The sequence below is a fragment of the Rhodnius prolixus genome, unplaced genomic scaffold (genome assembly GCF_049639745.1).
Source record: "Rhodnius prolixus isolate KJV_2025 unplaced genomic scaffold, Rpr scaffold_7, whole genome shotgun sequence".
Classification (NCBI taxonomy): domain Eukaryota; kingdom Metazoa; phylum Arthropoda; class Insecta; order Hemiptera; family Reduviidae; genus Rhodnius; species Rhodnius prolixus.
This window is the reverse complement of record NW_027411582.1, coordinates 28364577-28379941: the sequence shown is the minus strand read 5'-3', so window position 1 is coordinate 28379941 and position 15365 is coordinate 28364577. Positions and strand designations below refer to the sequence as shown.

The 15365-nt window shown below is 34.2% G+C and overlaps 1 protein-coding gene across 10 annotated transcripts in view; it reads right to left on the bottom strand.

The window, feature by feature from the left end:
* The window catches only part of LOC141447299 (uncharacterized), a 224269-nt gene that overhangs the window by 66304 nt on the left and 142600 nt on the right, over window positions 1–15365 (bottom strand). The window lies entirely within an intron of this gene.

Genomic DNA, 15365 nt, shown 5'->3' with positions numbered 1-15365 from the left:
TAATACGACTTTTCATATTTTTGATTTTTTTGGCGGGGAAAACTAATTAGCCGTAGTGAAGAATATCCTTCGTGAGCAGAGAGATTGCATTCAATCTTGACAAAAAAAAAAAGTGTTAGTTTACTTCAGTACCAATCCTCGCCTCTTAATGAGAAGCAGTGGCTAGCTGGCTTCACAATATGAGCACCAAGAATTGTACAGTTACAGTTGAGTTTTGTTCAAAAAAGGTTCCGCCCAAAATATAACCTTTTAATGAATAAGCGCTGATTAATTTGGTGATTGTAAAGAGAGGTAGAGACAATGGGTCCTGTACTGTCTATTAAGATCTGTCTTTGGTCAGTATAATTAAAAAAAAAAAAGTAAAATAGTGGATAGAGTCAAAAATCGACCAACCATAACTGCCATTACTCCTTAACACATATTTAGTAAAAAAATTTGAATTGCATGTTCTCTGTATAAAAATACAACAATAACGATCAATAAACTGGGTAAAAAACACATTCTCCTTTAAATTATTGTACAATATAAAGGACTATTTCAGATTGAACAGTACACAATATTTATACTATTCATTGTGTAAAATATTACAAATGATTTGTTGTTCAAATGTGTTTTCACCAAGGAGTAGAATGGTGAAATGGTGTTGTCCGATGAATTTCTATTACCAACATTTTAAGCATTATTAATTATACTAAAATAAATACATCAAGAAACGTGTGTTTGTGTTTATATGTAAGTTAAGAGTGAAATTTAACAATGTTAGGCTATTATTTGATACCGTATTCAGGTTAGAACTCTTTTTAGCTTACATTATAACCACTCAATGAGGCAATTTACAATGGTGCCAACCTAGGCTCGTAAATTTTAAAAAGCTCAAATGGATGGACAGTTGTAGCATTTAGAAACTTTTTATAATGCATAATTATTAATTGTTTGCTATTATTCAGATAGTCATGAAGTCATGGTTTGTATTTTGATTAATATAATAATGATTAACACAAAAAACTTTTGTAAACAAAACAAAAAAATTAAACGTGACCGTTCAATTTAATAATCGATTTTAGAATATTAATTTTTATGATATTGTGCTAATTTAGTCGTATTAATTATTCATTTCTTAGATATTGCATCATCTTTACAGTTTTTCTACATTATTATTTTGGAGAACAAGCATTTTGGTACCCTTGGATTGTCATCGTGGGTGGTAACACTGATTATTGTAGAAAAAGAAAGTTGCTAATCAACACAATATATTTATTTTAAAAAATTAACTTCAAATATTAATGTAATGGAGCTAATAAGAAGAATGACTCATTTATAAATAACTGTAGGCAAATACTGGCCAGTGTTAAGTCTACCTCTATAGAATAGCATTTTAATATTCATTGCAGGAGTCAATGGGGCCGCGTACGCTAGAGTAATAGCCTTATTGTTGTGACATGAAAAAAAGAAGATTTTATAGCCTATCAACCGTTAGGCTAACAAATACCACGTATATATCACTCCCTTGTAAGGGTTTCTAATTTTTAATTTATTTTTGTATTATTTACTTTTAATTACGTTTAAAATAATTTATTGTTAGGACACAGGAAATCTGATTTGTCATCCATAGTAGGTTTCTCTTTTTTATTATCTTATTTTATTTCTTTTTAATTTAACGCGCTTTGCCTTAATGTAAGGTCATTAAAGACGAGAACCTGTGTACTGCCTGCCGTTCTCCAGGCACAGTTCTTCCGTTACTAGTAAATACTATCAAACACCGAATAGGGAGGCCTCCAGTCTCCAAGTACTTTTTACTAAGTATTTGAATGGGTGGCATGGTTCTATACTACTTTGTTGGTTAAACTTATTATTAAAACTTTAATAATGGTAAGGATAAAGATTTTAAGAATTAAGTAACAGCATGTTATTCTCCCGCATAGTTTCTGCGTCAAGGCTTTAAGGCAGGAAAAACTTACGATTTGATGAACGGTGGTGTGAGTCAAATTTAACTCTTCCCCGATCATTCTGTCAGTCAACCGGCGATCTGAACGCACAAGATCCCGGATTCTGTCGACATTTTCATCGGTTCTTGAAGATGAAGGTCTTCTTCCGCTTCGTTGTTCATCTTCAATCGGCTCTCTTCCTTCTGAAAATGCCTTAAACCACCGAAAAACCTGGGCTCTTGATAAAACTGGACTAGCTCCGTAAGCCTGTTGAAGTTTAGCAAGAGTTTCCGTTGCACTGTGCCTAAGTCTGAAGTAAAACAGTCGAAAAAACATTCAAACGGCTGTAACCGACCAGCTGAAGGCTATTCCAGTATAGGAGTTCGAGCACCGCTATGAGGAGTGGAAGAAATGTCTCCAGCGCTGTGTCGCTTCAGAAGGAAGTTATTTTGAAGGTGACAATATAGAATTGTAATTCTTTTTGAATAATTTTTTTTTAAAAAAAATCAGTCTCATTACTTAATTTACAGACCTCGTATCTTTAAATTGCTGTTACCAGTTTTTCTTGTGGTAATCTGAGCAAAAAACGGAAGTGCCCTGGAGAAGTAATAGAAATTGGTAGGCCATTATTAGATATTATTATTCTAATTGTTCTCTCCTAATGTGAGATACTAATAAATGTGGAGTCATAATGTTTTGTCTTGTCCAAAACTCGCGGATTTTGCGGCAGTTCATGTAAAGCCAAGAGAACTTCTCTCTGTACGCTATTCCCAATATCACAGCCTTCTGTAGTGTAAGGATGTATTTTTTTATTTTTTATTTTTTAGAGCATGCTCTTCAGGAGCTCAAGATTTCGTGCCAAGAAAATCACAGGCACCACCACAATTACTATTCAATCATACATATCGTATAACCGTAATGCCACAATCCTAGGTTTCGTCTCTTCTCTATCAGTGTAGTGACAATGATATGATACAGAGGAATTGCTTGCCTTCAATAACCAGGGCAGAACTTATCTGTCTTCTATTGTTCCGTCCGAGGACAACTGGATTTGATCCCGGGACATTCGTGCGAGGATCCAATGCATTAATCACTTAGCTACTAAGCACTTCGAGGAAAGAGGTCCTTCTTATCCTTATTATGATTTTATGTCCCCTTATAATTACTATGTACTTCCCTAAACTTAATTTAAAGTTTAAATTCACACTACAAAACATCCAGGAACATTAGATTAATTTAAAATTAAGGAACGGGTTATATAAGGATTACCGCTAGCAACCAAGATATTAGTAAGATATTGTGCAGTTATAATATCCGTATATGTTGAAATAATGTCCAATACATCGGAAGTGCAGTATAGAAAGGCTTTTTCGAATTTAAATGATATTAATGGCAGTTGCCAAAGAGATTCGAAGAACATGGTCAAAACGTGTTATAGCTCAAAAAAGTATATTGTGTTTCTGAAACGGATGTGACGTAATCTTCCCTTCAACAGTAATTAATTAAATTGAAGTTAGAAAAAGTCGTTTGCACTAGATTTTTTAATTGTAAGGAGAGTGTAAATTTACACTTATTTAAAGGAAAAAAAAAATCGTCCCGCTGTAAATGCAGCGTTTATTACGTATCCCCGCCGTTAGCTTGTTCTATATTTACCATGTAAACATGCAGTTAACAAGTTAACCTCCTGTTGACAAGGTTAACATATGAGAAACAAAATCAATTGATCATTGCGTTTCAATGATATCGTGAGAAATTAGTTGAAAAAAATACAAACAAACAAAGATACAGTCCTTATTAAAGTAAAAATCGAAAAGGAATTGAAAAAGAAGGTTGCTTTAACGGATTAAAACAAAAAATAATAACTAATAATAGAAAACAATTCTGCGCATATTTCGTGATTTGTTCGTGGGAGTATCATGATTCGCATAAACAAAGTAAAATAATGGTAATGCTGGTAGTTAGTAGTAGATTGATTGGTTTGCACAACAGTAGTATGAAATAGACAGTTACAGTAATTTTCTATCCTAGAATCAATAATAACAAGACAACCAAATCACGATTAATCAATCATGTACTTGAAATTCCACAATTCTGCCATTTTAAATGTAAACATTTGTAGTTTTGTTTATTTGTTGGTTTGGGTACAAAAAAAATGGTGTCAACTGAGGTACCATATTTTACTGTATCCACTTTTTTTAGGATTTTCTCCAAAAAAAAAAAAGAAAGTGGTTCCTAAGATATTCTTCAAATTCAGGTGCCACGATAGCCGAGTGGTTAGAGGCGAGAACCGTAAAACTGTGATGTACGTATTGTTGGTTTAGTAGGTTCGATTCCCCCCCTGGTTAGGCCTTAGATTTTTAATTTAATATTAAATATGAGAATTTTGTAATAATATGTATGCTAATCGCCCCTATCCAATGACTACCTATAATTTTTGTAGTTGGACGGTAAAGCTGGCCTGTAAAATAGGCATTTACTTTACTTTTTATTCCTCAAATTTGGACTAACAGTTGCTAAACAAAAATCGATCTTAATAAAATAATTATAAAAAAATATCGATACAAAACAAGATAACAAGAACACGATTCACAACAATTTCTGAAAATGCTCTCTCTGCCAATGTTTTAGCAACGTTTTTTCTCATGCTATATATTTAAAAACAAAAAAAGAACCAGAGGTTCTCGAAACTTATTTCCTCTACTGCCCCCCCATTTTGAGAATCAATCATTTTTCTAGCGCCCCCTAAAATTTTGCAACTTTACCACATCTTAAGAAATCACAATCGCAATCATTCCTTTAATTTAATTATAGCGAGCCCATATGAGTCTCATCCTGTTTCTGAGTTCGAACTTACAATTTTAAATGAGACTGTTCTAATGAGTGCAATAAAACGCAACTTAATAAATAATATATATATATATTTTTTTTTATTTATCCCTTTATTGAAATTTACACCTGTAACTATAAGTAAATGAGATAAGCGTATATGAATAGCGTGGCAGACGTGAATGACGGTCATCCAGTTGGTCACGGGGCCAACGGCGCCTCAGCCGTCTTCAAGGATTGGAGGGCAGCGCAGTTGAAGACAAGTTTGCAGCTAAAGAGTTGGGATGAAATGAGAGTTTTTAATGAAAATTGTTATATCGGATTTTGGCAAAGTTCGGAGATGAGTGGAATTTGGAGATCTGTATGTATTGTGTGGGGTTGCTAACATAGAATGGAGCGTCTGCTTTACGGAGGAGTATTTTGCTTGAGGTCCATATTGGTGTGAGAAGAGCTGCATAGAGTCGTCGTTTGTACTGTAGTGAGAGTTTTGAGCGTTTGTCAAGTAGTCTGGCTAGAAGTTTTGTATCGTTTGTTTAGTTCGGTACGTTTTAAGTCTCGTATGGGGGTTCCCAGGTAAGTCTCATGTCTAGGTACATTCCAAGGTACCGCACATGGTTGGCTGGTGGGATAGGTGTATGATGAAGGCGGCTCGCGAGCCGCATGCGGCTCTTTTATCCAAATTTTGTGGCTCTTCAGCCTGTCCAAAATAAATTGTATATTTCAATTTTATTGAAACAAATGAAAATTTCATTTATTAAAGTAAAGATATTTTTTCAAAAAGAATTTTAAATGTGATAGGTTTGAAATTGAATAGAATTATATTAAAATACAGTACGTAATGTACAGGACTGCCGCCATTTTCATTCAAACACAGGTTTAGTTATTATTTATTTGTTTATTTACTTTGCATTATGTGAAAATAAATATATAAAACAATTAAATGTTATTGAATATCATAAAATAATAATTTGTGAAGAATACAAATGATCTACAGAGTTTTTTACACTATTATCCTTGCGGCTCTTGGTGAGATTTATTAAAATTACTTAAGAAGATGTAGCTCTCTGCAAAAAAAATAGGTTACCGACCACTGGTGTACGATGTAAGAAGACAGGTGGTGGAGTTTGACGTAAAACAAACATTTCAATTTAAATTTTTGAAACTAATCTAATGTGAAGGGATGAATCTGATCGATTTTTAACAAGTTTTGTTAATATCAGGCTCGAATTTACCTCAAAAAAACAGCCGTAAGTCACCGCGTTCGGTAACATGCAAACGATTTCTCTATTATAGATAGCAGTGTTGCCACAGCACTAAATCCACGTTCACACAAATACTGCGATGGGAAATACTATCAAAAAAAAATCGTTGAACAATCAACCACAATCCAGGGGTAAAATTACGAGATTGGTTTTTGTATCTCAAAATTAACGAAACCAGGAAATAATTGATGTAGTTTAGAAAGGTAGGTTTTGATTTTAGTTTATAAATATTAGAAAAACACAAATCAACCATTGCCTCCCTTCCTAAACCGCTTCAACACCCCCAATTTTCTCTGGGCACTTTACTGCCTCAAGGCCTCCAGCGCCCACAAAGGGACATTAAATCCCGCTTTGAGAAAGACTGTCCTAAACTGTCTACCGCTCTATGGGTTTACACAAACTTTTAGATTAAATCCAATATTAATCTTAGCAAGGAATAAATTAGTTATTACTTTATAAAATATATTTATATAATATATCTCTACATAATTTCTGTTAGCAGTTAATTAAGGAAGCCTAAATAAAATATAAATCCAAAAAAAAAAAAGAAGTAGATTAGGTTAGGTTAGACATATGATTACCTCCTTAACATAAACACACAGACTTGAGGAGAAGTTATGCCGTCACTAAAGCTAAAGAGGTTGCCCCTGCCCCCGGCAGCCCCTCTGCCTTGTTATATTCTGCCTTGTTAGACGTACTGGTAATTGGCCTATCAAATATTATATTGGTCCTACTTATAATGACGTAGATATGAGTCTATTAAGGGTACTGTCCCCTCTCTTATCCTCTCTATCGCGCCCTCTGTCTCTCTCTTGGTAACCAAACCAACAATTCCAACACATACACAAGAACCTTCACACCTGGATATCGTTACAAAAAAATAAAAAAAAAAAATATTTGACTTCACTATACTGGACAATCTTGTTAACGTCTTCTCTCATAACTGCTCTTCTCTCTTCCTTCTTTACTTTTTAAAATTCTTTATTTTTAATCAACTCAACCTTCTCAAATTGTAAGAGAATTAAAATATTACAATGTATAAATTAGTATAGTTGCATTAATTGTGTTTATATATAGCATTATATCCGACACAAATCATCCTAACGTCACAACACAAATTTTTATTATGTTATTTTGAAAATAATATTGTAGACACCATTACTATATTATTTTTTCGTATATTTTACACAGAAATTATCGCTACTCCAAACTTTTTGGTATTTGAAATTGACTATTAATTAATATTTTAAAAGGCTAAAGTCAGGCACCACAGTAGCCGAGCGGTTAAAGGCGAGACCTGTGCAAAGCTAAGATGTATTGTTGGTTTAGTAACATAGGTTCGATTCCCGGTCAGAGAGGCCTTGGATTTTATTTAAATGGTTAATACGAGAATTTTTAATAGTAAAGTATGTTTGCTAGTCGCCTTCATCCACGGCACCTAATTAGATAGTTGGACGTTAAAGTGTGCCTGAAAAAAATTGGCATTACTTTACTTTAAAAGGTTAAAGTCCTTAATTACATAAACATTGACCAAATGATTGAAAAATTACTTCCAAAAAACATATTAGTTCTCTTAGGCGCCAAGGTCGCCGAGTGGGTAGAGGCGAGAACCTGCGAAGCTAATATGTATTGTGGTACTGGGTTCGATTCCCGGTCTTAGGCCTTGGATTTTATTTAATGGTTAATAAAAGAAATTAATAGTAAAGTATGTTTGCTAGTCGCCTTCGTCCACGACACCTAATTGGTAGTTGGACTTTAAGCCTCGCCTGAAAAAATAGGCGATTACTTATTTAGATATATTTTTTTAGAGCATAGATTTTCTTGACTTCAGTGCCTGATAATATCCACTTCCCAAGCTGGTTACCAGACCTTTTAGGTAAAGTAAAGTGATGCCTATTTTTTTTTTTCAGGTAGGCAATACGCCTAACTACCGATTAGGTATCGTGGAAGGAGGCGATTAGCAAACATACTTTACTATGAATTCTTTTTATTAATCATTAAATAAAATCCAAGACTTAGACTGGGGGAATCGAACCCACTAAACCAACAATACACCTTAGCTTTGCGGGTCTAGTCTCTTAACCGCTCGGCTATCGTGGCGCCTCCTTTTTTAAGTATTTTAAATGTAACATAGAGCTAGTTTGTACAGTCTAGGTCCGTAGTACAGGATTAAACATCTATTCTTGCTGAAAAGTCTCTAAATCTAGTGAATTTTGTTTAACTCTTACTCGAAAACTCGAGTACCTTTACCGATTAAACTATTTGGGGAGAAATTGGTGTTACAATACGATAAGAAAACTCTCGGCTCTATTATAAATAATTTTTTTTTAACTGTAAGGTGAAAAAAAATCTGTTACGCTAGATTAGAACAAAAAGAGGGCGCAATACCTGTAATTTGCCAATTTGTTTTTCCAAAATTATCTAAATAGAAGATACGGTCTATATTTTCCTTTCTTGTAAATTACAAAATGAGAAAACGTTTTTTTATTTAAATAATAATTTAATAAGATTAAGATAATTAGTGAAATTATATAAAATATTTCGAAGAGAATAATTTTCAGGGCTATATTTGAGAAGAGTTTAGTTTTGAAAGCAAATAGCGGGGCTATATACGGGAATGGACAATCTTTAGCATTAACAAACAAGCCACTTGGAATGGACCAGGGTAATTGGGTAGGAAAGGAGTTGAGTGGAATCCAACGCTCTCAATGTTCTATGTGTGAGTGGAGGAGGTGGCGCGCGGTAATATACGTTAAGCCTGTGGACCGAGTCCACGGGCAACTTGCGCCCCAAACAAGGCACTCACAAACAAACGCGCGCGCCAAGCTTTTTTTATATGTTCAGTCAGGTGCAAATTGGAGTCCAGATTGCCTCTTCAACTATCCCTTAACTGTCTTCCTTCCCCCTTATAGTTGTGGTGCCTGTATGGCTGGCCTGACTGTGTGCAAGAGATGGGCCCATTACTGTTTAACAAACATTCTGTTTAGTGGCCACAAAGATCTTACATCCACTACTACAGTACTGTAGAGTTGAAACGTTCATTCTAACACTTCACTTATGGACCTTCTACTAAGCCACTTCTTCCAGCTCGTTGTTCTTCTTGTTTGTTTATTATGATTATACTAGAGAATCCTCCCTGCCTCCTCCAATCTCCTCTCGCAGTTACTTCTCACATCCTTTCTATTTTAACCAACTACCAAACTATTTACATCTTTATTAAACATTATAACATTCTTATTTTAATAGTTATTTAATATTATTCCTTTACTAATATTCAAATCTGTTTTGAACCATCTTTTAGATGGATGTTAGAAAGGAGTTTAATACAAGTAGTGCACCAATTAATCTGAATATAGTTACAGTTATTTAGTGATGAGGTTTTTATCACACAAAAAATTGAAATCACTTGTGAATACTCAATCAAATGACTCGTTTATTCCCAAGGTTCTTAAGTTTACAGTACACCAAAATTACAGGGGGAGAATCTCACATTAACATCTCTTCAAGAACTGTGTTTTCGAAAGTGAATTGTAAGGAATAAACCCATGCAATTTTTTGTAATCAATGTTTGAAGTATACAGGGTGTACACGGAGGAGAGCTCGAAACTTCGGGTGGTGATTCAACAGCTCAAATGGAACAAAAAGTATTCTATGCACTGAGGCCCGATTCTCAATAGCGTCCAAGATATTTGCATTTTTAACTTTTCCGTCGATATTCGGCGTTTTCCACCATAAAAACGGCCCTAACTTTTCTATCCTTTATCCTACAACAAATCTGCTTATTCCAAACGAAAGAGCATTAAATTTTCTATAAATATGCTTAGCACAGAGTCTCAAGAAGGTTTTTATAAACAATGAAATTTTTACTTTAATTTCTAAAAAATAGTGTTCTCGATGTTCTGTTAACATTTTCAATGGTATTTTTTCAATGATTAATGAATCAAGGAGTCACCCCAATTACAGAAAAAGTTGTACATTTAATGAGCTTCAAGATCATATGGATGTTTTGGTTTTGATCAAAACCCTACCCCCGTACAGAGGGGAGTAATAACTGACACTCCTCATACCCACTGACCGAGTGGAGAAGTTAGCCAGTGGTAAAACTCCTTAAATCATCTCCTCAATTAAGTACTGCATTCAGAAGAGAGAATATCGCGGAGTCATTGGTCGTTTTAATCGCCTCTGAGGATTATCTGGAAAGTGATGAGATGATAAATGGCGGACAAGAGGATTGGAATGTATCATAAGTAAGTTCTGATGAAAGTTTTTATATCGAGTTCGAGTAACCAGGACTTAAAAACGGAATTTAAGTGTGTGTGAATGGTTACACTTAAGAGGCGCCACGGTAGCCGAGCGGTTAGAGGCGAGACCTGCAAAGCTAATATGCACTGTGGTACTGGGTTCGATTCCCGGTCTTAGGCCTTGGATTTTATTTAATTTAAAATAAAAGAAATTTACAGTGAAGTACGTATGTTTGCTAGTCGCCTCCGTCCGCGACTCCTAATTTGGTAGTTGGACGTTAAGCCCCGCCTGAAAAAATAGGCGATTACTTTGAACTCCACAGTTCAATATCGTACGTCCAGGTGGGTTTTCAATATAGAAGTGTATTTCAGTCGTTTGTTATTAAGTGAAAAATTAGATCATTAGTTTAGTGGTCGTTTGATAGTACATCCTTAACATCAGTTCGCTTTAAGTCGAGTAAGCGGCTACCAAGTTAATATTTTACCCAAAATATTGCCCAAGATAACGGACAACATTGGCAAGGTGGAATTGAGTCATCAGTAGAGATCGGAGAAAGAATGATGCTGTGCAGACTGAAAGTAATATTTTGAGATTTGGTTTTTTCATTTAACTTGATTATTCCATTTTCCGTGTGTGTTTTAGAGATTTCTGTGTGCAATTACTGGTTAGAAGTAGAATTGAGTTAGAAGTACAGTTTCAGGATGGATTCGTATATCAGCTGTGTGTATATTACCTATAGGAATAGATCCTAAGATGCATCCTTGCGGAACTTTACACGATTTAAAATTAGTTACTAGCATGGTAAGGGAACGCAGGTAGACGTCGATAATCATGCCTATAGTACTATTTTTAAAAAAATATTTTGTGTGTTTTCTATAAAGTAATCGCTTATTTCAGTTTTCATACCTAACTTTCATAAAACTTACGAATTAGGTGCCATGAACGGAGCAAAAGCTTGCAATTCACATTAATTATCAACAAATACCTGAAATCTTTTAACCACTTCACCAAATTACCCGCCTCTAGATATGAAACATAATGTGATCTATATTCTAGATGATTAAATAAAACAAGATTGAATTTATTTTTTTTCCAAATCGATAATTGGTAACCCAAAGCCAATAATCAAACTAATTATCATTTATAATTTTTTCTCGTGATCTAGTAAATAAAGAACTATCGATCAGAGTATAAGAAAAAAGAACACCAATCGAATAAAATATACAGTATCAACACTGGAATGGAGTATAAGTGGAAATATAAACTGTAATTGAAACTAAATACGTACTGTACCTTTCGTGATATACCTAGTTAAGTCTGGATCTATTTCTTACGTAACCTGCCGTTTACTTTTTTTTAACCAACGAACACACAGATATGAACCATAATTGCATTTAGGCACGATTTATTACAATTTCCTAATAATCTTTAGTGCATAATATTCCTTTTTAACGTCAGTTAATAGTTTGTTTTGTTTTTTTTTAAATTCAGTTCTTAGATAGAGAAAGCCTTTAAATATCTAAATTCTGAACTATTGTATAAGAGCACTAGAAGATAGAAATAAAAAACTCATATTAAAGCAAAATTACATGGTTACTGGAAACGATTTGTAACAAATTTGAATGCCCTTAAATTTTAGCATTTTTTTTTCATTTAAATATACTACTGATAAATGAATCAGATCATTTTAAGAACAGTATTAATTAAATAAGTTACGAGGGTCGTTTGAAAAGTCCGTGCAAAGTCAGAGAGATAGCACCACTGGCGCGTATCGAGGTTATGTTTAGTTAGTAGCATCTCTTGGAAGAGCACACACCAAGTTTCAGCCAGATCGGTCTATTTCTTTGTGTTTGGCATTCGTTTGAATCGAGGAAGTCGAGTGATTTTCAAAAAATGGAAGAAAAAGAATTTCGTGTGTTGATTAAACACTACTTTATGAAAGGCAAAACGCCTCAGGAGACTAAAGAGAAGCTTGTTAAACATTATGGTGACTCTGCACCTTCGATTAGAACAGTTTATAAGTGGTTTCAAAATTTTCGGAGAGGCCATATGGGCACAAGTGACGCTGAACGTTCTGGACGCCCTGTTGAGGTTACTACTCCAGAAATCATTGATAAAATCCATGATATGGTGATGGATGACAGAAGAGTGAAGGTGCGTGAGATTGCTAGTGCTGTGGGCATCTCGAATGAACGGGTACATAATATTTTGCATCAACATTTGGACATGACAAAGCTATCCGCAAGATGGGTGCCGCGATTGCTCACGCTTGACCAAAAACGAAATCGTGTGAAGTGTTGCAAGGACGGTTTGCAGCTGTTCCAGAAGAATACGCAGGACTTTAAGCGTCGTTTCGTCACTGTGGATGAAACATGGATACATCGCTACACTCCTGAGACCAAAGAACAATCTAAACAATGGGTTACCAAGGGGGGAATCTGCGCCAAAAAAGGCGAAGACCGTTCCTTCGGCCGGAAAGATTATGGCGACTGTCTTTTGGGATTCGCAAGGAATAATCCTCATCGACTATCTGGAAAAGGGTAAAACTATTACAGGTGCATATTATTCATCGTTATTGGACCGTTTGAAAACCGAGCTGCAAGAAAAACGCCCACGATTGGCCCACAAAAAAGTCATTTTCCATCACGACAATGCACCAGCTCACACCTCAACAGTTGTGGTCGCAAAATTAATGGAAATAGGGTTCCAACTCATTTCACATCCCCCCCTATTCTCCAGACTTGGTTCCCTCGGATTACTATTTGTTCCCCAATATGAAGAAATGGCTGGCGGGAAAAAGATTTTATTCAAACGAGGAGGTGATTGCAGAAACGAATGGCTATTTTTCAAACTTGGACAAATTCTATTATTCGGAAGGGATCAACAAACTAGAGCAGCGTTGGACGAAGTGTATAAGCCTAAAAGGAGACTATGTTGAAAAATAAAAAAGGTTTACCCCAAAAAATTAAGTAGTTTTTATTTTTGCACGGACTTTTCAAACGACCCTCGTATTTTGTAAGAAGAGAAGAGTAAATAATTCTTCAAAATTCTCTGAGGCAGACGCCAAATTGGGCATGAAGTCTTTTTCATTTTTTCAGACTATTTACGAAAGACTACTTTTTTCTCTCTCTATGTCTTCTTCATCTAAAATTTCAGCCTTAATAAAGCGACCATTAAAGATAATGGTACATCTTTTATTCTCTAATCTCAGTTAATTATCAAACCCATAACTGAGTATATTTACCATTAAATGTTTAACCAAATGTTTAAATATCCAAGTTTTTAAAAACTCATTCTATTTTTGAATAAACATTAAATTATTTTGGAGTTTGTGTTCTTGGTCATTAGTTCATTAAAAAAAGATGGTTTATTTTGCCATTATTTTCTACAAGATACTTTTCTAAATATGGGAGAATTAAATTATGTTTTAACTTCTTATTTGTGAAGGCCTGTTTAATAAAAATGAGTCTTCAATATAAAAAATTAAAAGTTTATTGTTTAATTTTTTGTTTTAACAATGCGGGCCGAGTATAATTGTTTTTAGTAAAAGATATTTAGAAAAGTACTGAAAATGTCAGCAAGACATTACGACGAATTAAAGACCGAAACCGGTCACGGATATATGATTGTTCAACTAATTGGTTCAGACCACGTTTTGGCGAGGCCACCTTATTTAATATCTCTCCCAAAAACTGTACGGATTAATTGTTTTTTCAGACTTGTACATGCACAAAAGCATACGACTCACTAAACCAAGAAAATTGTATAAGTCAAACTGATCATTAAGCTTAAAAGTATGTCATTAGAACAGCTTCAAATGAATCCGTTTGGCAAATTCATAGTAAATTACAGTAAAAGCATTTCTTTAAAAATGCACTTCAGGTGTATTTATTTGACCCTTAAAATCACATTTAACCGCGCTGGAGATTCTCACATTTTACGAGGGGTTAAATAAAGGTTTTCTAAACTTCTATTTTTAGACATTTTAAGGTTTTACTACCTTAAATTTCTAAGTATTTCATTATTAAATTTCTAACCAAACTTCCAAGAAAAAAGAAAATCAGTACACCTGAAGTGCAATTTCAAAGAAAGGCTTTTCCTGTAATTTACTATGTATTAGCCAAACGGATTAATTTGAAGCTGATCTAAGGGCATACTTCTGCTTAAATGTCAGTTTGGCTTGTGAATATGTCTTAATTAATAGTTTGGTACATTGGGAATGTGTTGCATTCTATCGACATTATTATTAAATTGACCTCTTTTTCATGCATTTCTAAGTTACAAGAAAATTCAATTATATTTGTAAATTGTGGTAAGAAAAAGTCATGTGAGTGTTCATACGAGATTCTTTCTTGAGAAAGTAAAGTGAGACTGTCAAAAACTAATCGAAAACGATGTTAACTTAATAAGAAATTTCTTAAAAATAGAGATTGATTTTTTTTCTCGAATAATTTGTTAGCATTATTTCTCAATATCTACGTAAGATTAATATTATTATTTACGTAAATAACAAAAAAAAGTTAATAAAATATGAGAAAATAATAAAAGATTTAGAAAAATAAGTGAAAGGTATTGAAGCACCATTATTAAGTACGCTTTGGCCAGCCCATAAATAACTCGCTATCATTGGACGGGGCGTGGTTACACTAGAGGTGGGCATGGCCCGCCCACAGTCTGCAACCGTACTGCACTGTGATTGGCCAATACTTTAAACGTTATAAAATCAATGAAATAATTAATTTAAAATTTTTTTCCCAACATTTCTCCCATAGGTATTTGATAAAATTTCTAATTAAACACTAAAAAAAATTTCCCTTTAAAAATACGATAAATAATATTTCTTTTGGCATAATACCTCATGTTTTACACAATGACCGTTAACTGTATCAAAAAAGTTGAGAATTTGTATTGTTTAATCGAGAAATAGATAAAAGAGAAATAGGCAAGCAAGACGCCATTAAATGGGAGGTAAGCTTGCTTTAACGTTCCTTTCGGTGGAGAACTCTAGTGGCATTTTCTGTAAACATAATTGCAGTTACTACAGCTTGGCTATTTCTTGATATTCTCCTCAGTATTTTTTAAGGTTTATAAATGAAATTTGCACGGATGG